This window comes from Mobula birostris, chromosome 2 (genome assembly GCF_030028105.1).
Source record: "Mobula birostris isolate sMobBir1 chromosome 2, sMobBir1.hap1, whole genome shotgun sequence".
Classification (NCBI taxonomy): domain Eukaryota; kingdom Metazoa; phylum Chordata; class Chondrichthyes; order Myliobatiformes; family Myliobatidae; genus Mobula; species Mobula birostris.
Window position 1 is genome coordinate 116,681,278 of NC_092371.1, and position 24,864 is coordinate 116,706,141.

At 45.1% G+C, this 24,864-nt stretch overlaps 1 long non-coding RNA gene across 1 annotated transcript; it reads right to left on the bottom strand.

The window, feature by feature from the left end:
- Positions 1-1,552: 1,552 nt before the first annotated feature.
- Positions 1,553-23,453, bottom strand: LOC140190255 (uncharacterized). Its single transcript, XR_011883573.1, has 3 exons — positions 22,727-23,453; positions 7,712-7,798; positions 1,553-2,887 (listed from the first exon to the last, which is right to left on the bottom strand). It is a non-coding gene; the product is annotated as an uncharacterized lncRNA (long non-coding RNA).
- Positions 23,454-24,864: the final 1,411 nt, after the last annotated feature.

Sequence of the window (24,864 nt, forward strand, 5' to 3'; positions counted from 1 at the left end):
TCTACCCTCAGCCTCTGCCTCTCCAGAAAGAAACATTCCAGATTTGTCCACCCTCTCCTTATAGCTAATACTTCACAACCCAGAAAGCATCCCCTCCCCACCTCCACAAAACGCTGTCGCAGGAAAGCAGTGTCCATCATCCGGGACTCCCACCACACAGGACATGCAATCTTCTCACTGCTGCCATCAGGGAGGTGGTACAGGAGCCTCAGGACTCACATCACCAGGTTCAGGAACAGTTATTACCACTCAACCATCAGGCTCTTGAACCAAAGGGAATAACTTCATTTGCCCCATTACTGAAATGTTCCCACAATCTATGGACTTACTTTCAAGGACTCTTCATCTCACATTCTTGATATGTATTGCTTATTTAGTTATTGTTACTATTTCTTTATTTTTGTCCCTGCACAGTTTTTGTCTTTTTCACACTGGCTGAACTCCCAAATTGGTGCAGTCTTTCAATGATTCTACTAAAGGTCATTTTCAACAGATTTATTGAGTATGTCCACGAGACAATGAATCTCAGGGTTGTATACATTGTCTTTCCAGAAAGAATCATTCCAAGCTTGTCCACTCTTTCCTTATAGCTAATACACCACAATCCAGCTAACATCCCTCTCCATCATCGAGCACACCTACACCAGATTTACACACTTCGATTATAATTTGACTATAAACTTTGAAGATCCTGTTGATTCTTTTTTGCGCCCTTTCCAAAGCCGGCCGCATCCTTCCTGCAACTACACACATTCAGGTTGCTACGGACCTGCACCTTCGCAAAAGAGCACGCAAGACAGAAAAAGTAGCATAAACAAATTCCTGTATTCACACTCGCTCGAATGTCCCTGATGACCCAATGTCAATTGCTCAAGCTGCATTTATGCAGATTTCAGCAATGAATAAAGGATTGAATTCAACAAGCTACTCATTGACATTGAATCCAAGAAGTCAAACAGACATTATATTGGTGATGACATCTTTTTCAAATCAGCAATCAAATTTAATTACTATTCCACTTAACCTGCCTCAAGTAGTTTCTCTTGGTTCCCTTTACCCGTGAATATTTTTGATGTTTCTGCATATTCAACTAAACACCAGCTGGCGAGGTGGGATTTGAAACACTGAAGTTTCTTGGCATGCTCGGACTGGGGAATACAGGTTGATCTTACAAAAATTTACAGATCTCAACAGGGTGGATTCAGGGAGCATGAATTCCCAAGTTAAATATTCTAGTGCCAAGGCTCACAGCAGTAGGCTGTACAGGATGGATAGAGCTGAAACTTCTTCACACAGAGGATGCTGATTTTTGGAATGTGGAGACTCAGGCACTGGGATCACTCCAAACGGGGATCAATTGATAACAGATGAAGGGACAGTAAATGAAATGGAGGTGAGATGGAAAATCAGGTATAATGGTGGATCATTGTGCAATGCCCAGTGGCTGACTCCTGCTCATCTTATTTTCTTATTATTTTAATTTTTTATTTATTATTGAGATACAGCTCAGAATAGACCCCTCTGGCCCTTTGAACCACGCCACCCAGCACCCCCACCGATTCAACCCTAGCCTAATCAGGGGACAAATGACAATGACTAATTAATCTACCAACCAATACTTCTTTGGACTGTGGGAGGAAACCAGAGCACCTGGAGGAAACCCACACGGTCACGGGGGTGGGGGGGACATACAAACTCCTGAGACAGTGCTGGAAATCGAACCTGGCTCGCTGATCCTGTTAAGTCCTGTGCTAATCATGACACTAGCGTACTGTGTATGCAAGTGACTGGGAGCTGATGGAGTGCTTGAGCAACAACGCTCAGGTGGCATGGGGAACAGCAGTGGTGATTTGCGGAAGGAGGGCTGATCCAGGAGGATGACGAGCCGTTGTGGGAAGGGTTTTGGAATAGCAGTTGTGCGGGGTGTGCAGTTGTTGATCAGGGTAGAGGTGAGTGTGGAGTTGATGGTAGCAGTGACTGGATGTGTGGGGAGCGCCGATCTGCGGGGAGGGGTAATGTTTCAGGGGCAGCATCGGTGATCAGACTGAAAAGAATAGAGGTGAGATTTAGGAAACAAGGGGCTTGAGTGGGAAAGTGACCACGATCTCGATCCAGAGGTTCCCAACCTTCTAGGTGTCGTGGACCCCTACCATTAACCGAGAGGTCTGTGGGCCCCAGGCTGGGAACCCTTGGATGGTGCAGGTTCAGTGAGCTGAATGGCCAAGTCTGGCTTCTCCTTGTTGCCCTAGGTGCATGAGGATGATGAGTATTACTGCTTCTGGTGGTTAGGTAAATCAATGTGAAAACCCTGACATGTGGATAGCAGACTCAATGGGCTGAATGGCCTAATTCCCTCCTATGCTTTATGCTCTAGGGTCATATGGTCTCTTGGTTTTATCAAGTGTTGCAAGCAATATGATGGACTGCAGCAATCAGCACTTATCTGATCTGGTAGAATCTGAAATTTAGCCAAATTTATAATAATGATAACTTTATTTAGTTAACACCTTTTCATACATTAAGATGCAGGCTCAAAGTGCTTTGTGTAGATTGTAAAGATAAATCAATATAAAATCATAAGTAAAGAACAACATTATATAGAATAAATGTTATTGAATATACCAAATTACATATGGCATGGTAGTGTAGTGGTTAGCATAATGCTTTACAGTACCAGCGCCCGGGTTCACTTCCCTCTGCTGACCATAAAGAGTTTGTACTTTTTCCCTGCGACATGTGGGTTTTCTCCGGTTGCTCCAGTTCAAGACTATGCCAGTTGCCAGTTTAGTTGGTTGTTGTAAATTGTCCGGTGATTAGACTAGGATTAAATCAGGGGTTGCTGGACAGCGCAGCTCGAAGCGCTGGAAGGGTCTATTCCATGCTGTATCTGAGTAAATAAATAAATTTAGATTGATAGAATTATTACATTTATAAAAATATAGACTATTTCTGTCAGGTCATGACCTGGGGCACAGAAACAAGCAACTTGGATCAATTGGTCCATATCAGTGGTTTTATTCCTCTTCCATCCATTTAACCACAACCCTTCTATCTATCTGTGTAAACTCTTCCCTCCTGGGTACCTACTAGCTTCCCTTTAACCACCCCTGAGCTGCGGCCTCAGCTACTCCCTATTGCAGCAAACACCACCTTCAGACCCGCTGTCTACACGTGAGCATGATAGGAGCAGGAGTCAGCCATCAGGCCTTCAAACCTGCACCAGCCAGCAATACGATCAAGGCTGGTCGATGCCGGATTCAACTCCTCTCCAGTGCCGCACACACACAAAATACTGGAGGAATTCAGCTGGTCAGGCGGCACCTGTGGAGAGGAATAAACAGTCAATGTTTTGGGCTGAAATCCTTCACCAGGACTGGAAAGGGAGGGACAGGAAGCCAGAATAAGAAGGTGAGGAAAGGGGAAGGAGTACAAGCTGGCAGGCGATTGGTGAAACCACCTGAGGGTGGGTGGGGTGATATAAGAAGCTGTGATTTGATAAGTGGAAGAGGTAAAGGAATGACGAAGAAGGAACCTGATGGGACAGGACAGTGGACCATGGGAGAAAGGAAAGGAGGAGGGACACCAGAGAAAGGTGATGGGCAGGTGAGGTGAAGGAGTAAGTGGAGAGCCAAGATAGGAAATGGAAAAAGAGAGTTGGTGGGGGTGGAGGAAGAAAGTCTTCTGTGCCATTTCTCCAAACCCTTCTGTTTGTTAATCTATTAGAGATTTATCCAGCCCCACTTTAAATTATCCCACCATCAGCTAGAGGAGAGAACTTCCTGGTAAAGTTTTTCCAAATTCCTTATCAGATTTATTTATGAGTGCTTATTCATGTCCAATAGTTTTGATCTCCTTAAGGAGTAAAATCATCTCTATCTAGCTCATCACAATTTAAAGACCTCTGTCCGGTCATCCCTTGCAATCTCCTCCCTCCACACCTCCCTCATCATCCCTGCCCCTACTCCCATCCCCTTCTTCTGGAGAAAAGAGCCAAGCACATTCAAGCTTCTGCAATACAGATAAACTCACATTTGTAGAGGAACAACACTTACACTTTGCTGCATACTTTTTGAGATAGGTAATAAAACTGGACAAGTGAGGTTAACCAAGGCTCATTAGCTCATGGAATTATACCAAGAAAAAGACTCTCAGTAGCATTGGAGAGGCGTGGGCCTGCACTGTTCTGTACCCACCAGGGAGGCCAATAGATAGCTAGTAAATCATCAGGATAGATTGTAAAGGGAAATTGCTAGAGCTGAAGCTGAAAGGCACAGAGTCAATACAGAAATTGGAAAAAAAATCTATGGAAATAATTAGAACAGAAATGACAAAATGCCTTCAGATCAGTCCATGAGTTCAGCGAAGAGTGGACTTAAGGTCCAAAATATGCAGCATTCAGTTTCCAGAATTCATCTGGACCTGGTAATGTTTGATATTCTAAGAATGTTCCAATGGTTTCTGACACTTATTGTAAAACTAGAAGGCTCCCTTCTGTAAACAGGACCTCCCAGTGAACATTCTGCAAAACTGGCATCCCGCATACTTCTCTGAACTAGTAAACAATGGATATCGACCCACTACTTCCTCACAACCCAACACCCTGATAGTCCCATCTCCACACCGCAATCTACTAGTAGGATTGAAACTGTAGATGCAGTGAGATAAGTGGCAGTAATAAAGCAATGGAAATGAAGATAGATAATATGATATTTAAGTGGCAGATTATACACGTCTAACGCTAGGACACAGTCTTTACTGCCAATGTAATATATTGTGACAACCAGCATAGCCATGGTGTTACTGTAATCAATCATGCTGCTGTTTCTTTACTCTGAGTTGGTGGAAGAAATAGATGGGAGTTGAGGAATTAATCCCTTCGGCCCATCTAGTAGATGCCAGCCTGGTTTTCTGCCTAGTTCTATCTACCTTGTATGTAAAACAGAGCACTTCATCCTTGTAACTGCCCAACCTTCTCTTAAATGTTATAATTGAACCCACATTCACCACTTGCGCTGACAGCTTGTTCCGCTCTCATACTACCTTCTGAGTGAGGATGTTTTCCCTCAGATTCCTCATAAATATTTCACCTTTTACCCTAAGCCTATGGTCATTGTGTAAAGAGCAAGGGTAGTTTGCAGCTCAGTGCCTGGAAGCGGAGACAGAGACTCTCGCTGGAATCTGAGCTGGTGTGGACCATGCAGCCTCTTGTGTCTGCTCCACCACCCAATGAGAGTTTTGCTGACCTTTTCTAACAACAGCACGTTCCTGCAATACCCCCCGATTCCCTTAGTATCGGAGCATATATTAAACTGGCATGGTACAGCCATGCTCCAGTGATCTGCGATCGATGTTCAATTCCCACCGCTCTATGTAAGGAGTTTGTACGTTTCTCCTGTGACCGTGTGGGTTTCCGCCCGGTGCTCTGGTTTCCTCCCACAGTCCAAAGACAGACAGACTAGGGCTAGTTAAGTTATGGGCAAGCTAATCCCCAGCACACCCTCAGATTGTGTCGGTTGCTAATGCAAACGAAGCATTTCACTGTACGTTTCGACGTACTTGTGACAAATACAGCTAGTCTTTATAACCTTCACACACAAAGTCCTTATCATAGTTGGAATATACTTGAAGAGTCATCACCTGCAGGGCTATGGAACAAGAGTAAGGGAGTAGGAGTGACTTATGTCACTCCAATATTTGGCAACCATGGGCAAGACGGGCTGAACAAACTTGAGAGACCGCAAAGAAGATTCACAAGGATGTTGCCGGGGCTGGAGGACTTGAGTTATAAGGAGAGACTGGATAGAAAAGGGGTTGTTTTCCGTGGAGTGAAGGAGATCTCATAGAGGCCTATAAAATCATGAGGGGCATAGGGAAGATCATGTCTTTCCCCCCCGTATAAGGAGCCTACGACTAGGGAGCATTGGCTTTAGGTGAAAGGGGAAAGACATAGGGTGGTGGGTATATGGAATGACCTGCCAGTGGAAGTGGTAGAAGTGGGAACAGTAATAAAATTTAAGAGAAATACGGCAGGGGCATGGATAGAAAAGGGAAATGGGCAAAACATGGGCAAGTGGGGACCAGCCCAGGACGGCACCTTGGTCAGCGTGGACCACTTAGAACGAAGGATCTCTGCTTTCTTGCTGTCTGACTCCATGGTGCCATCACCTCCTCCAGTGCCATAAATTTTCACGCTGTCACTGAAGTGCCACCGATTCTACAGAGATAATATTGCTATTCTACAAACGTTACTGTTCTGCTACAGTTTCCATAGAGATATTATAATAGTCCAACCCTCACTGTAGAGCTGCTGTTGTCATAGTCCTAATACTAAAATAGAGTATTGTTGCAGTTACTATGGTGCTGACATTTTTACTATTAAAATATGATTATCTTTACTTAGGTGATAGTGTTTACTTTTTATTTGTTGGAGGAGTGTGGGTGTCACAGTCAACGCTACTATTTGTTTTCCAACACTAATCAGCTCTGAATTCATGAGGCAGCAGAAAGACCCATTTTGACCAAATACGGATTGTAAATGCGCTTTCCTCAAGGTCATTTGTCCATCAGGTTGGTTTTGCAACAGGGCCATAGTTCCTGGACATTACGGAGACCTGCATTCTTAGTCTAAGCATTTTTTTACATTCAATTGAAATTCGCCCCCCCCAGTTTCCACTGATGAGAACTGAACTTGTGCGTCAGAGTCAAGGACTTAAGACACACAGAAACGGGCTCTTCAATCCATCACACCCTTGCCGACCTTCATTGACCATCTGGACTTGCCTGCATTTGGACCACGTCCCGGGGATGCAAGAGACTGCAGATGCCAGAACTTGGAGCAACAAACAACCTGACAGAGGAACTCCTCAGACCAAGCAGGAGGGAGGGGTGGTGTGGGGAGGCAGAAAGGGGAAAGAATTGTACATGCTTCGGGTTGAAACCATGCACCAGAAGTTTATTAAGTACATGTATGGCAGGGGTATATATAGAGGGCTATGGTTCAGGTGCAGGTCAATGGGACTAGGTAGAATAATAGTATAGCATGGATTAGATGGGCCAAAGGGTCTGTTTCTGTGCTGCAGTGCTCTATGATCTTATGACTCCCCGTTTCAATGCAAAATGCCAACAATTCCTTTTCTCCCCACAGATCTGAGCTTGTTGCTCCTTCTATGTCTTGCCTAGTTTAGTGACTGTCTAAATTTCTCTTTGTCTTTGTAATTGTATTGGATTCCACTGCCTCCTCTGGAAGCGCGTTCAAATATCAACCGATCTGTGTCAAATGTTTATCCTACTAATCCCTTTTCAAACTCCTTCCTCTCAGCTTAAAGCTATGGCCTCTTGCTTTTGATCTTGACGTCAATAACTCACAACTTTGGCCACTAGTCCAGTGACCTCATCGGGTTACGCCACCATGCCGACTTACTGCAGTGGTAATGGAAACAGCTCAGTTGTTTAATAATAAATCTCCTGATAATTAGAAATGTAGTCATTACTACAGAAGGCAGAGAATTTTCTGGATTTTCCCACCGTCTGAACAAAGGTGTGAGAAAGTGGAGAGACAGCATTTTCTCTAGGGAGAACCAATCCTTAGCTGTTAGCATTGTTAATGTGAGAGAACAACAGAAGCTCACTCCTAGAGATGCAGAATCTCTCTTCCTCTTCTGCAAACAGAGATTTTGCCACAGTTTTACGCCCGATTTTCTGCCACTCGTACCTCAAGACTTGAGAATTTCCTCTGTCCTTTGGCGTACTGCGTTGGCTTATTGCTGTGTGGCCCGAGTGACCAAGAGCTCCTGGCTACCTGGAAGGCAAAAAGCACAATGGTGGGGTCTTGGTGAGGGGACCTGGGGGGGAGGGGGTGAAAACAAGAGGCATTGGATGATGCACCCACACTAAACAGTTGGGTGCCTATTGAATATTCTGAAGTCCTGGTCTAAAGACATTTACAATGCTGTGATTTAAAGGGACAAATTCAAGAAGCGGCTCTCCCAACAGTGCAGGGCTTTCTCAGGGCAAATAGTCATAGTCATAGTCATACTTCATTGATCCCGGGGGAAACTGGTTTTCATTACAGTTTCACCACAAATAATAAATAGTAATAAACCATAAATAGTTAAATAGTAATATGTAAATTATGCCAGGAAATAAGTCCAGGACCAGACTATCGGCTCAGGGTGTCTGACCCTCCGAGGGAGGAGTTGTAAAGTTTGATGGCCACAGGCAGGAATGACTTCCTATGACGCTCTGTGTTGCATCTCGGTGGAATGAGTCTCTGGCTGAATGTACTCCTGTGCCCACCCAGTACATTATGTAGTGGATGGGAGACATTGTCCAAGATGGTATGCAGACAGGAGGCCCAGGGAGAAGGAAAAGGGGGAGGGGGGAAAACCCAGAGGATGGGCAAGGGGTATAGTCAGAGGGACAGAGGGAGAAAAAGGAGAGAGAGAGAGAGAAAGAATGTGTGTATATAAATAAATAACGGATGGAGTACGAGGGCACGTCGACTGTACCTCTTCCTAGAGATGCTGCCTGGCCTGCTGCGTTCACCAGCAACTTTGATGTGTGTTGCTTTGCTTTACAGATATTTTTTACACGTGCCTAAAACTCTTGCACAGTACTGTAGATTGATTGATAAGAAGGATGTAACGGGTATAGGAGCCCATTTCTGTTCTGTCCCAGACTAAGGATCACATAGGTCAGTTAGATATGGCTCTTGTGGGAGTTAGATATGGCCCTTGTGGAGTTAGATATGGCCCTTGTGGGAGTCAGATATGGCCCTTGTGGCTATGGGGATCAGGGGGTATGGAGGGAAGGCTGGGGCGGGGTTCTGAGTTGGATGATCAGCCATGATCATAATAAATGGCGGTGCAGGCTCGAAGGGCCAAATGGCCTACTCCTGCACCTATTTTCTAACTTGGACAGCATCCTCTTTTCAGACACCACTGTCAGAGAGTCCAGTTCCATCCCCACAACATCACTGGCCTTACGAATGAGTTTGTTAATTCTTTTGGTGTCTGCTACCCTCAGCCTGCTGTCCCAGCACACAACAGCAAACATGATAGCACTGGCCACCACAGACTCGTAGAACATCCTCCACCATGTCCACCCTGATCCCCTGGATGGAAACAGGGGTCACCGGTACCTTAGCTCTCCTCAGGTCTACCACCAGCTCCTTAGTCTTTTTCACATTAACCTGCAGATAATTCTGCTCACACCATGTGACAAAGTTTCCTACTGTAACCCTGTACTCAGCCTCATCTCCCTTGCTGAAGCATCCAACTATGGCAGAGTCATCAGAAAACTTCTGAAGATGACAAGACTCTGTGCAGTAGTTGAAGTCCGAGGTGTAAATGGTGAAGGGAAAGGGAGACAAGACAATCCCCTGTGGAGCCCCAGTGCTGCTGATCACTCTGTCGTACACACACTGTTGCAAGCACACGTACTGTGGTCTGCCAGTCAGGTAATCAAGAATCCATGATACCAGGAAAGCATCCACCTGCATCGCTGTCAGCTTCTCCCCCAGCAGAGCAGGGTGGATGGTGTTGAACGCACTGAAGAAGTCAAAAAACATGACCCTCACAGTGCTTGCTGGCTTGTCCAGGTGGGCATAGACATGGTTCAGCAGGTAGACGATGGCATCCTCAACTCCTAGTCGGGGCTGGTAGGCGAACTGGAGGGGATCTAAGTGTGGCCTGACCATAGGCCGGAGCAGCTCCAGAACAAGTCTCTCCAGGGTCTTAATGATGTGGGAGGTCAATACCACTGGTCTGTAGTCATTGAGGCCACTGGGGCGCGGCGTCTTCGGCACAGGGACGAGGCAGGACGTCTTCCACAGTACAGGAACCCTCTGGAGCCTCAGGCTCGGGTTGAATACATGGCGAAGTACTCCACATAGCTGAGGGGCACAGGCTTTGAGCACCCTGGTACTGACACCATCCGGTCCTGCAGCCTTGCTTGGGTTGAGACGTTTCAGCTGTCTTCTCACCTGTTCAGCTGTGAAGCCCACCATGGTGGTTTCGTGTGGGGAAGGGGTATAGTCATGAGAGCAGGGTGGAGGACTGTGAGGAGGGGTAGGAGGGGAGAGTGGAATATGTGTTGGTTGGGGACCGACAACAGATGGCTCATGTGGGGGATGGGCGGGGGCCACAATGTCAAATCTGTTAAAGAACAGGTTAAGTTCGTTGGCCCTGTCCATGTGTACCTGCCTTGATTTTTGGGATCAATACCCTTTGAACTCGTGACTTAGATGGAAAATCTGCTACCAGCTGAACCCAGGCTGAAACGTTAGCTCCTACTCTAAATCAGATTGCTTGCTGTATTGGATGTAATGTTTGGTTTAGCTACGTGATTCATTTGTTTATCTAGCTGGACGGTTGTCAGCTGTTGTGTAGTTTCAGAAATTACAGTTATTTATTGCGGGCCGCATGTTCAACCCTGCCGATGGCCATGTATGGTTGGCACTTCCCTGTTTCTGGCTGGACTCGTGAGCTGTTCTCTGGCCAGCTGCTGGACAACTGGACTGTTTAAAGCAGTGTTGAGGGAAACATGGGCTTCCACCTGACATCTTGTCTCGCTGTCACTTCCACTCTCCTCTCCTTGCAACAAGAGGATGCGGTTCTTTATGGCTGTGCTTACTTCACACAGAGTCCTGACCATGCACCTCAACCCTTTCACCCTTTCATTTCAGTAGCTTCATGAAACCCAGCTGTAGGCTACCCCTTTAAAGTCTTTCCTGTTGCTAACTTTGAAAATCCTTTTGCACCATGAATAACTCAGCTTAGATGTCAGCAGTGCATGCAATAATCGTTCATCATGCTGAGTATTTCCTTTTATGGCCGTCCATTGTGGAATCTCCATCATCCTCTGCTTTCCCCTCTGTCTAATATACTTGCAGATTTTATACTTACCTTCGTTATTTAAGTAAAAAACAAGTATGCTGGGGGGCATGGATAGGGAGGTGAAGAGTTAGTCTAAGCCTTGCATTCATATCTTATTTCCCTCCCCAGAATCACTCTTGTGAGTTCTTTGTGATGGCGGCCGACTTGCACAAAATTCTGTATTTGAGTGCCTGGATCTTCCTGTTCAACCAGGGCAGATTTCTACCGTGTCAGTAACAAGGAATGTCAATGAGGGTTGAATGTTTGATGTTATATATGCTGTGTTTTAGAACAATTTTCAGAAATACAACATTGCCTATAAACCACACACAAAAAAATAAAGCCTCAGGACATGTGACATGTCGAGCACCTCTGCTCCGTCTGCCAGAACAGACAGGATCTCCCAGTAGCCACCCACTTCAACTGCTTCCCCACTCCCATTCAGATATGTCCATACATGGCCTCTTCTACTGCCATGATGAGGCTAAACTCAAGTTGGAGGAGCAACACCTAATATACCGTCTAGGTAGTCTCCAGCCCCTTGGTATGAACATAGAATTCTCCAACTTCCGGTAATTCCCTCCCCCTCCCTTCCCCTATCCCTATTTCACTCTGCCCCCTCCCCCAGCTGCCTATCACCTCCCTCATGGTTCCGCCTCCTTCTACTACCCATTGTGTTTTCCCCTATTCCTTCTTTACCTTTCCTGCCTATCACCTCCCTGCCTCCCTTCCCCCACCCCTTTATCTTTCCCCTTACTGGTTTTTCACCTGGAACTTACCAGCCTTCTCCTTCCCACCCTCCCCCCACCTTCTTTATAGGGCCTCTGCCACTTCCCTCTACAGTCCTGACGAAGGGTTCCGGCCCGAAACGTCGACTGATCTTTTCCACGGATGCTGCCTGACCTGCTGAGTTCCTCCAGCGTGTTGTGAGTGTTGATGTGACCATAGATGCTGGAGTCTGGAGTAACACAAAAAGGCTGGTGGAACTCAACAAGTCAGGCAGCAGGTACGGGAGGAAATGGACAATTGACATTTTGGGTCGCGACCCTCCCCTTGAGCTAAATACTTACCTTTATTGGCTGCTGTGTGGAATATAAGAGCCGAGAGGTCATGCTTGCTGGAAAAGTCTGAAGCACCAGTGGAATCACTGCTAACGTACTGTGTATGTTTCCGGTCATTACAAAATAGTAAAGTTAGCTCTCGGTGTAGAGATTTACAACAGGGTTGGAGAATCGTGGATATCTTAGGAAGACTCTCTGGCTGAAGTTGTTTTTGTTGAAATACATGAGATTGAGGGCAGATTTACTGTATAATTTTTATTTATTTAGAGATACGGTGTCCTTCAAGTCTGGCTGGCCTCAATCTATCTATTTAGAGGAGGGAACGTCGACTCAGACCATGAGAGGCCTGCGTTGGACATTTTCGTGCCTTACAAGGCGCAGATTGGAAGTCTGTGTGGGGCGCCACTCCTCACTCAGACACTAGAGCAATGTGTGGTTAAGTGCCTTGCTCAAGGACACAAACACGCTGCCACAGCTGAGGCTCGAACTAGCGACCTTCAGATCTCTGGACGAACACCTTAACCACTTGGCCACATGCCTAACCCATCTAGTTAACCCTAGCCTAATCACGGGACAGTTACAATGACCAATTAACATAAGAACCGGTTCTTCTTGGACTGTGGGAGGATACCGGAGCAGCCGGAGAAAACCCACGACCTCCACGGGGAGGACATATAGACTCTCACAGATGACGTCAGAATTGAACTCCAAACTCTGACACTCCGAGCTGTAATAGCATTGCGCTAACTGCTACGCTACCATATAAAATTTAATATATTGCATCGAATTGACTTTACTACTTACATCCTTCATATACATGAGGAGTAAAAATCTTTACGTTATGTCTCCGTTCAAACATGCAATGTGCAATTATAGTAATTTATAAAAAGTTTTAGGTACAACAGGATAGTCAATGGTGGAAGAAGCTGTCCCAGAGCCTGTTAGTTCTGGCTTTTATGCTGCGGTACAATTTCCAGGATGGTAGCAGCTGGGACAGTTTGTGGTTGGGGTGACTCAGGTCCCCAATGATCCTTCGGGCCCTTTTTACACACCTGTCTTTGTAAATGTCCTGCATAGTGGGAAGTTCACATCTACAGATCCGCACCACTCTCTGCAGAGTCCTGCGATTGAGGGAGGTACAGTTCCCATACCAGGCAGTGATGCAGCCAGTCAGGATGCTCTCAATTGTGCCCCCGTAGAAAGTTCTTAGGATTTGGAGGCCCATATCAAACTTCCTCAACCGTCTGAGGTGAAAGTGGTGCTGTTGTGCCTTTTTCACCACGCAGCTGGTGTGTACAGACAACGTGAGAGCCTTGGTGAGTTAATGCCGAGGAACTTAAAGCTGTTCACCCTCTCAACCCCAGATCCATTGATGTCAATAGTGGTTAGCCCGTCTCCAATCCTCCTGTAGTCCACAACCAACTTGTTTTTGCGAAGTTGGGGGAGAGGTTGTTTTCTTGACACCACTGTGTCAACGTGATGACTTCCTCTCTGTAGGCTGCCTCATTATTATTTGAGATTAGGCCAATCAGTGTAGTGTCATCAGCAAATTTAATTAGCAGTTTGGAGCTGTAGGTGGTGACACAGTCATGGGTATACAGAGAGTAAGGAGGGGGTTTAGTATGCAGCCCTGAGGGGCACCTGTGTTGAGGGTCAGAGGGGCAGAGGTGAGGGAGCTCACTCTTACCACCTGCTGGTGATCTGACAGAATATCAAATAAGACTTAATATTAATTACCAAATAAGGTTTGGACAGACCTCGATAAAGCAAACAGTAAAGAGCCATTTCTCTTAGCGGTGACATCATTAATGGGGAGGGAATGAAACAGGGAGTGGAAAGAAGATGTAAGTTAATTGAGCGGTGGGAAAAGATTGATCAGTGCTCCTCCACTTACCCTGATGAGTAACCAACTAAACAGGCCTGGTCATTTCTTGTATGGGAATCACCAGTGGTGCTGCTTGCCTGCCTGGAGAAGTGAATGAATGGAGAAATATCCCAGTCTCACTTCACATACGGAAAGATGTTGAGTAGTGGAGATCTGGAACTCACTGCCAGAAAGAGAAGTGGAAGGAGAAGCGGCTGTCACTTTCAGGGGATATCTGAAAGATCACTTGGGGAGATGGTATGAGGGGAAAAAAATCTGGCCTGGTTATGGACAGAACAGCTTCCTTCTTTGGCTAGAAAGTTCAGTGGTAAATTGGGTTTTAAAATGACTCAGGGTCCTGTCGCCCTGTCATTCATCAAAGTGACAGCAAAAAGAAGACAAGTCAAATGGCTATGCTATGTCATTGTGTGATAGAAGGAATGATTACTGTTTGAAAAAACCTTGAAGCAGTCCCAATTTTACCTGTTATCAGCTTGAGTGTAATGGTCATTGAATACTCCCTGCCATGTCTGATGGTTTGAAGGTAGTTCATTAGCCCCACTATTGCTACACTATTGTCTGGTGACTTGAGCACAAAACTTACCCTTTAAGCAACATCCCTCCTTTATACATCGAAAATCTACAAATATTACTGAAAGGACCCACGCTCTAGAGTTGATCAAAGCAGATACACTCAGAGCTCCTGTGCAGCTGTTGTAAGCTTAGCCATTGATTGGTGAGTGTCCCAAAGAAGTGGCTGTTAATATGCGGGTCTCCACTAAGTTAAACTTAATTATAGTCATGCAACACAGAAACAGACCCATCCGTCCATCTGGTTGATGGAAACCAAAATTCTCACCTAAGCTAATCCCATTTGCACACATTTAGCTCATATCCTACTAAACCTTTACTAGCTATGTACCTGTGCAGGTATCTTTTTTTTACAGGCATCCGTTAGTCTCGTGAGACCATGGATTTGCGCCTTGGAAAGTTTCCAGGGCATAGACCTGGGCAAGGTTGTATGGAAGACTGGCAGTTGCCCATGTTGCAAGTCTCCCCTCTCCACGCCACTGATGTTGTCCAATGGGAAGGGCATTAGGACCCATACAGCTTGGCACCGGTGTCGTCGCAGAGCACTGTGTGGTTAAGTGCCTTGCTCAAGGACACAACATGCTGCCTCGCCCAAGGCTCGAACTCACAACCTTCAAATCACTAGACGAATGCCTTAACCACTTGGCCATGTGCCAACACATCTTTTAAATGGTGTTAATGTACCTGCCTCAACTACTTCCTCAGGAAGCTCATTTCACATACTGACCATCCTCTGAGTGAAAAAGCTGCTCATCAGGTTCCTATTAAACCTCTCCCCACTTACCTTAACCCTATGTCCTCCAGTTTTTGATTCTCCAACTCGGAGAACCAGACTATGCACATTCATCGTATCTGTGCTCCTCAAAAGCCTATACAAGTCGCTAACATCATTCCTCATTCTCCCACACTTCTCCCTGTGACGGCATGGGTTTCCTCTGGGTGCTCCGGTTTCCTCCCATATTAGCAGGGTAATTGGTCATTGTAAATTTTCCTGTGTTTAGGCTAGGGTTAAATAGAGAGGGGTTGCTGAACGGAATGGCTCGAAGTGTCGGAAGGGCATATTCTGAGCTGTATCTCAATAAAATAAAATAATTAGATAAAATAGCAGGGCAACCAAAACTGAACACAAGTGTGGCCACAGCAGTGTTTTGTACAGTTGTAACATAACATGCTAAAATCTCACAAGTGTGCTTGTGAAAATTCCATTTGGTAAGTACCTAAAGCCAAGTCAAGTGATTTGATTCCCTGAGGTGTCACTCCACCTCTGACCTCACTCCTAAAATGCTCTGGTTTTGATGGATATTTTGTCATCTACTAGAAGTGGCACTGGACATACCCTGGTAAAGGAAAATCCGTTTGTATAATTACATTGAAAATGTCTTCCTAATCCTCACTTTTGGGTCGCGACATTTTCATACACCTGCTGAAGCAATTTCCTCAGTTTGTGGTCAACAGATGTGGTGGAAAAGTGAGCAGGGGATGAGCTGAGACTTCTAGCAGCTCAGGAGAGTAACATTAAGACTCAGTAAATGGAAAGAAAGTGACTTCAGGGGCTGTTCACGCTCAGGATCGTGAAATGGAAACAGTGTGAACAGCTCCCGAAGTTGCTTCGAGTTCCTCATTACCACTATGCCATCCCTATGACCGAAACCATTCCCAGCAGGGGTTCCCAACCTTTTTCATGCCATGGACTCCTACCATTAACCTGTGGATCCCAGGTTGGGAACTCCTGAATCCCAGTGTGGCCTAGACCATTCTATTCATTATAAGGCCATAAGACCATAAGACATAGGAGCAGAATTATGCCATTTGGCCCATTGAGTCTGCTCTGCCATTTCATCATGGCTGTTCCAATTTTCCTCTCAGCTGCAACCTCCCACCTTCTCCATATATCCCTTCTTGCCCTGACTGATCAAGAATATATCAACCTCTGCCTTAAATATACATAAAAACGGCGGGAGGAGAAGATGGCAGCGCGCCGCGTGTGCGCAGCCCCCCGGTGAAAAATGATGTCGTATCTGTTAAATAGGGGTCGTGGACAATTCTGATTTGATGGAGAATGGACGTGAAAGCACAGAGGAACATCTGGAGAAATTTCTGAAACACCCGTCCACTGCTGTCGTTACTGTGTGGTCGGGAATCTTTCGGAGGGTAGGCCTCAAAATCCCCGGTCTTGCCTGCTTTTGGCGACCGAGAAGGAGGTTGAATCGTTCGGACAGAGATGGCGCTCAGTACTTGGTATCGGAGAGCTGATCAGAGCTCGAAGTTTTCGGATGACTCAGAGCTGGGTTGTGGTTGGTATTGCAGGGAGAGTTTTTCTTCCTTCTCCCGTCTGCGTGAGATGTGGGACATTTGAGAAACTTTGAACTTTACTGTGCTCATGGACTTCTTCATCAAGTTATGTTATTGTTACACTGTTTGTAACTATATGTTATAATTATGTGGTTTTGTCAGTTTTTTCAGTCTTGGTTTGTCCTGTGTTTTGTGATATCACACCGGAGGAAATAGTGTATCATTTTTTAATGCATGCATTACTAAATGACAGTAAAAGAGGACTACTACGTGTCTTCATAATCATCATCATAAGACTTGGCCCCTACAGCTGCCTGTGGCAAAGAATTCCACAGATTCACCACACTCTGGCTAAAGAAATTCCTCTTCATTTCCATTCTAAAAGACATCCCTCTACTCTGAGGCTGTGTTCTCTAGTCTTAGACTCTCCCACCATCCTCTCCACATCCACTCTATCAAGGCCTCTCACCATTTGACAGGTTTCAATGAAGTCGCACCTCATTCTTCTGAATTCTAGTGAATACAGGCCCAGAGCCATCAAATGACAAGCCAATCAATCCTGGAATCATTTTCATGAACCTCCTTTGAATTCTCTCCAGTTTTAGCATACCCTTTCTAAGATAAGGTACCCAGCTTGCAATGCACCAAGCCAGGCCTCGCCAGTGCTTTATAAAGTCTCAACTTTACATCCTTGCTTTTATATTCTCGTCCTCTTGAAATGAATGCTAACATTGCATTTGCTCTCCTCATCACAGGCTCAACCATCAAATTAACCTTTAGGGAATCCTGCACAAGGACTCCCAAGTCCCTTTGCACCTCAGCTTTCTGTATTTTCCCTCCATCTAGAAAATAGTCAAACCTTTCATTTCTTCCACCAAAGTGCATGGGCCGACACTGTATTCCATCTGCCATTTCTTTTCCCATTCTCCTAATCTGTCTACGTCCTTCTGTAACCTCTCTATTTCCTCAACATTATCAGACAGCTGTGCCTCAATATCTTTGAAAATCAGTTCAGAAGCTGAATGTCCTGTGGCAATGTGCTCACCTCCCAAAGCCCTTCCAGCAGCTAAAGGAGTCAGCAAAATAAAGGAATACTCTCTACTATCTATAAGATGTACTGCAACAACACATAAAGTTCCTAAAGCAGCACTTTCCAGACCCACGACCACTACCATCTAGAACAGCGGTCCCCAACCACCGGTACCGGGCCGCAAAGCATGTGCTACCGGGCCGCGAGGGAACGATATGATTGGGCGATATGAGTCAGCCGCACTTTTCCTCATTCCCTGTCACGCCCACTGTTGAGCTTGAACGCACGTGAGGTCATTACCTACCTGCACGTCATCCATGTCAGTGCGGGCAGGAGATCAACTCCTCGAGCTTGCAAATGACCGCGGGCTGAAAAGTATGTTTGACATAACATCTCTGCCGGCATTCTGGATCAAAGTCAAGGCTAAATATCCTGAGATAGCCACGAAAGCACTGAAAACATTGCTTCCATTTCCAACATTTTTCTGTGAAGCGGAGTTTTCTGCAATAAATGCAACGAAAACTAAATTGCGGAATGGACTGGACATTAGGAACCCCCTTCGAGTATCGCTGTCTCCCATCACCCCTCCATGGGACCGTCTTGTTGCAGGAAAACAAGCCCAGGGCTCCCACTGATTCAGCGATATTGGTGTGTTGCAATGATTTTATATGTTCATACAGGGAAAATATGTATTGTGTGTTTAATATCCAAACGTTAAGTAAATGTTATGATACTAGTGACTTATATAACCATATAACAATTACAGCACGGAAACAGGCCATCTCGACCCTTCTAGTCCATGCCAAGGGCTACTCTCATCTAGTCCCACTGACCAGCACTCAGCCCACAACCCTCCATTCCTTTCCTGTCCATATACCTATCCAATTTTTCTTTAAATGATAATACCGAACCTGCTTCTGCCACTTCTCCTGGAAGTTCGTTCAACACTTACTTCAAGCTCCCCTGTCCTCCCCTGATAATTGACTTATCACTATATTCATGAGAGGAAAATATGTGCTGTGTGTTTAATATTAAATTCGTTAGATAAACCCTTTTAGAAATGAAATTGAGTGTATTAGCCACTTATCACCTATATTCCATAGACCATAGACCATAGAAACTACAGCACAGAAACAGGCCTTTTGGTCCTTCTTGGCTGTGCCGAACCATTTTCTGCCTAGTCCCACTGACCTGCACACAGACCATACCCCTCCATACACCTCCCATCTATGTATCTGTCCAATTTATTCTTAAATGTTAAAAAAGAACCTGCATTTACCACCTCGTCTGGCAGCTCATTCCATAGTCCCACCACTCTCTGTGTGAAGAAACCCCCCTAATGTTCCCTTTAAACTTTCCCCTCCTCACCCTTAACCCATGTCCTCTGGTTTTTTTCTCCCCTTGCCTCAGTGGAAAAAGCCTGCTTGCATTCACTCTATCTATACCCATCATAATTTTATATACTTCTATCAAATCTCCCCTCATTCTTCTACGCTCCAGGGAATAAAGTCCTAACCTATTCAACCTTTCTCTGTAACTGAGTTTCTCAAGTCCCGGCAACATCCTTGTAAACCTTCTCTGCACGCTTTCAACCTTATTTATATCCTTCCTGTAATTTGGTGACCAAAACTGAACATAATACTCCAGATTCGGCCTTACCAATGCCTTATACAACCTCATCATAACATTCCAGCTCTTATACTCAATACTTTGATTAATAAAGGCCAATGTACCAAAAGCTCTCTTTACAACCCTATCTACCTGTGACACCACTTTTACGGAATTTTGTATCTGTGTTCCCAGATCCCTCTGTTCCACTGCACTCCTCAGTGCCTTACCATTAACCCTGTATGTTCTACGTTGGTTTGTCCTTCCAACGTGCAATACCTCACACTTGTCAGTATTAAACTCCATCTGCCATTTTTCAGCCCATTTTTCCAGCTGGTCCAAGTCCCTCAGCAGGCTCTGAAAACCTTCCTCACTGTTTACTACACCTCCAATCTTTGTATCATCAGCAAACTTGCTGATCCAATTTACCACATTATCATCCAGATCATTGATATAGATGACAAATAACAATGGACCCAGCACTGATCCCTGTGGCACACCACTAGTCACAGGCCTCCACTCGGAGAAGCAATTCTCTACTACCACTCTTTGGCTTCTTCCATCGAGCCAATGTCTAATCCAATTTACCACCTCTCCATGTATACCTAGCGACTGAATTTTCCTAACTAACCTCCCATGCGGGACCTTGTCAAAGGCCTTTCTGAAGTCCATGTAGACAATATCCACTGCCTTCCCTTCATCCACTTTCCTGGTAACCTCCTCGAAAAACTCCAATAGATTGGTCAAACATGACCTACCACGCACAAAGCCATGTTGACTCTCCCTAATAAGTCCCTGTCTATCCAAATGTTTGTAGATTCTGTCTCTTAGTACTCCCTCCAATACTTACCTACTACCGACATTAAACTTACTGGCCTATAATTTCCCGGATTACTTTTCGATCCTTTTTTAAACAACGGAACAACATGAGCCACTCTCCAATCTTCCGGTCGTGATTAACACCCCTCCCCCCCGTCCCTGTGAACAGAATCGCCAAAAACGATTTGTAGAAAAAAATCAGCACCTACACGCATGCGCAAGTCACACATGCGCACTGGTGCCCGCGCAAGGCTTCATGGTCATGGTAGTCTTTCTCTGAGTAAACACAACGTATTCGACTGCTACTCTTGTCCGTTGGCAACCCTACCCCCCCCGCCCCCCCCCCGTCGGCCGGTCTGCAAGAATATTCTCAATAATAAACCGGTCCGCGGTGCAAAAAAGGTTGGGGACCCCTGATCTAGAAGGATGAGAACAGCAGGTACCTGGGAAATCCCCCTCCAAGTCACTCACCTTCCTGACTTGATTGCTGTTCCTTCATTGTCACTGGGTTAAAATCATGGAATTCCCTCCCTAACAGCACTGTGGGTGTACCTACACCTTAGGGACTGCAGTGGTTCAAGAAGGCAGCTCATCACCACCTTCTCAAGGGCAACTAGGGATGGGCAATAAATGCTGGCTTAGCTGGCGACACCCACAACTCATAAATGAATAATAATAAAAAAACTTGGATGAATCCAATTTTGAACAATGTTCTGGAAGCCTGGCCCTATCCAAGCTAAATAGGTACTTTATGACAGTCTTCACCAAGGAAGAAAATATGACCTGAGTCTAAACATGGGAAGGTGTAGCGAGATATGGATGGATTAAAACTGACAAAGGGGAGGTGATAGAAAGGTCAACTGCTTTGGAGTGGATAAGCCATTGAGTCCAGATGAAATGAACCCCTGGCTGCTGAAGTGATGAACCTGCAGTGGCTCTTGCCATAATCTTCCAACCAGCTGTGATATGGGAGCAGTGCTTGAGCACTGGAGGACTGAAAGCGTTTTATCAATGTGTGCAGCAAGAATTCTCAAAAATACATCCAAAAAACTTGAAAGCCGAAATAAAAGTGGAAAATTATGGAAAAACTTAGCCGATCAGACCTACAACCCGCTCAGTGTAAGCTTGGTAGTGAGGAAATCTCTGCAATCAATGATCAGGGACTGAATTAGTAGTGTTTTGGCCAAGCATAGATTGATTAGAGAGAACTGGTAAGGTTTATTAAAGGCAAACTGTATCTCAGTAATTTGACAAAGATTTTTTTGGTGAATGTTGTGAAGAGAAATGGAGTTTTTTGTGCACTTGTGTTTGTAAAGTACCATATAACAAGCTTGCTACCAAGATTGAAGCTCCTGGCATGTATAGGGCTCTAACAAGATGGATTGAAAATTAGCATATTGACAATACAAAATAATCATTAATGGACGTTTTATGGACTAGAGTACCGACCCAAGGATCAGTATTTCTTTTCTTAATATTGAGTGTATGGGAGGTAATTTCCAAATTGGCGGATGATACACATCTTAGAAGTGTAATGAACTGTGAGGATGATAATAACAAGCTTCAAGAGGATATAAACAGGCTGGTAGAATGGGCGGACATGTGGCGGATGAAGTTTAATGCAGGAAAATGCAAAGTGCTACATTTTGTCACGATGAAGGAAGGAACATGATACATACTACAGGGCAAGATTCTAAAAAGGGTTTCAGAAATAGGGACTGAGGGTACATGCCCATCGATCAGTCAGGCAGGTTGTGGTTAACAAAGTTAATGGGATCCTGGGTTTTATAAATAGAGACGTTGTGTACAAGAGCGAGGAACACATGACAAGTCTTAATTAAGCACTGTGTCACCCACAGTAATGTATCCAGTTCTAGTGCTGTGCTTTGCGGAAAAATGTGAAGGTGTTCGAGAGGGTGCAGAAGAGATTTACTGGAATAATTTCAACGATGAGGAATACTAGTTGCATGGATAATTAGGGTTGTTCTCCTTGGACGGAATTTGAGAAGAATCTAATATAGGTATTTCAAAGCTTGAAGGATCCAGAGTGAGCAGAGGGAGTAACAGTTCTACTGAGGTTCAAGGAACAGAGGACATAGAATAAAGGTGCTTGGTAAAAGAACAAAACAAAACAATGAATGATTAGAGTCCGCAATGCACTGCTAGCATTAGAAGTTGAAACTGGTAGTACTTAAAAATGAATGGAAGGGAACAAAATAATGGGAATTTAACAGGGAAGGTAACAAAGTTTAAAGTTCATTTGTTATCAAAATATGTATACATTATACATCCTTATATCTGCCTCTTTATGGGCAGCCACTAAACAAGAAACCCAAAGATAACCCATAAAAAATTCTGACAAACACCCAATGTGCAGAGAGAGAGAAATAAGCAAGTTGCATTCAGAACAAAAGTGAGTCCTGAGACATGAAGCCTGGAGCAGCCGAAGCAGGCCACAGCCTCAGCCTCAGTTCATCACGCAGTGGAGCAAAATGTCACAGAGCTCAAGAGCAGCTGGAGCAGGCCCACGGCCCCTGCTCAGTGTAGCGATAAGTGGAGCAATGAGCAGAACCAGCTTGACCCTTACCTCTAGTCCCAACACTCTGCCTTTTCAATCCACCTGGCCCGGCATTTAAATCGTCCAAACAGCAGGACTATTCAGATTGCTCTTATCTCGAGCTAGCACTATTTGATGGGCTGAACAGCCTTCTTCCATATTGTAACCAGTCTGTAATTAGATAAGAAAACATTGGTACAGAGAAGAAAAGTTGATTGATTCAAGATCAGGGATCACCCTTACATAACAACGAGTGAGCGTTCTGTAGAATTGGCAAATAAACGCAGGGCTGGTGAGGTGATATGGTGGAAGCCCAGTGGCTGTCAATGGAGAGTGGCCATATTCAGGTTCCGATATTCAGATGCCCAGTGGAGTTGGCATTTTGCAGAGCTGAAAGCTTCACCTGGCATCAGCAGTGCAGATGTGCTGATAATCTAAAGGAGCCAGAATGGATGGCTGGTTCGGCAGATTCAAATTGAGAGGGACATGACTTTTTTGAAAAGCCATACATAGTCTCACCCAGCTCTTGAGGTCCTTGCTGAGTCGTTTAAGTCTTCTGATTTCCTGGTAAGATGTTGAATGTTGGATTGGCTTTGGTCTTAGGAAGGGGAGCACAGGAGAAGCTGGCTCGTTCCTCGAAGCTACAATAGAAAGTGTTGCCTGGATGTCAGGTTCTCCGGCTCAGCCTTATTCTCTCACTGGATGTAACACACTGTGCACCATCAGGGCCCCCGTGAGATCGAAGGGCTATGCACTAACTTGGTGAACCTTTTGTGTCAGCACTTGGCTGCCTATTTGGAAGATTCCCAGCCAATGGATGTGGCTGTGGGATTTGTGATATTGGGTAAGAGTGCTGTGTAATCAGCTGCTCACTTGTATACTGTGGGAATGTACAGGGTAGAACATTCTGTTCTTGGGCAGAATCTGTAGAGAACGTCACTGCAAGAAATGGCGCTTGGCAAAATAGAACATCTTTGCTTATTAGTTTAAATGACTGGTGATCTTCCTGAATCTTAGGGCGGGGGGGGGGCACCTAGACAGTGGCTGCAATTCCACAAGGAAAGGGGTAGTTTGTGCCCCTTCATGACTTTCTGTCCTCTCTCTCTGCTCATTTCCTTAGCAATGAAGGAAAACTTAAGCTTGTAGTCTTTACAAAAGTCAGAGCCTCATTCAGGAAGGTTTCTGAGCTGTCAAGGGGGTGTCTGACAATGAAAGTGTTCTGGTTTCATTATGATTGGTGGCACTTAGGGATATGAAGCAATAACTGTGAGTGATGTCCTGGCTCATTCCTCCTTCACTGCTGACACTGATTGTTTGCCTGACTTTGGTTTTATGAAGAGTAAGGAGACGCACCAGCAATGTTTTTGATGACCTGAGCTGAGAGGGAATATCAGTGTCAGCAAGAAACAATGGACACAAGAAAATAAAACTCAATCAAGCCATCTCTCCCAACTGAGTCCTGACAGTTATTGAACAGTAATTGCTGAAGTTAATTTCTTTCTATGCTAGTGAATGCACTGCCTCAAGAAGAAACGGAGACCACTGTGTAGAAGGAAGAGCTTGCAGTTCATGACATTCCTTATATCAAGTAATTGGAGTCATAGAGTAATACAACATAGCAACAGGCCCTTCAGCCCAACTCACTCATGCTAACCATGGTATCAACCAAGTTGGTTAACACAACGACTTACAGTGCAGGTGACCGGGGTTCAATTTCCACTACTGCCTGAAAGGAGTTTGTACGTTCTCCCCGTAACCACGTAGATTTCCTCCCGGTGCTCAGGTTTCCTCCCACAGTCCAAGGGGGTTACTGGGCAGTGTGGCTTGAAGAAATGAAAGGCTCCGTTCCACACTGCAACCCAATAAATAAACAAACAAACAAACAAACAAATAAATATCAGGGTTCAGGTTTAATATCACCGACATATGTCATGTGGCAGGAGTACAATGCAAAATAATAGAAAGAAAGCCATATATTACAGTAATTTTATATATATAAGGGAGTTGAATTAAACAAGTAGTGACAGACCTTAGATGTAGTTGTGGTTCTCAGCTGTAGCAGACTGAAATGGGAGGATTTGATGGTTTCCATCGGAACTGCTCGCAGGAGTCGCCTTCATAATGGTGCCCAGGAAGTAGCCCACACATTTGACACGTATCTTTTGAAT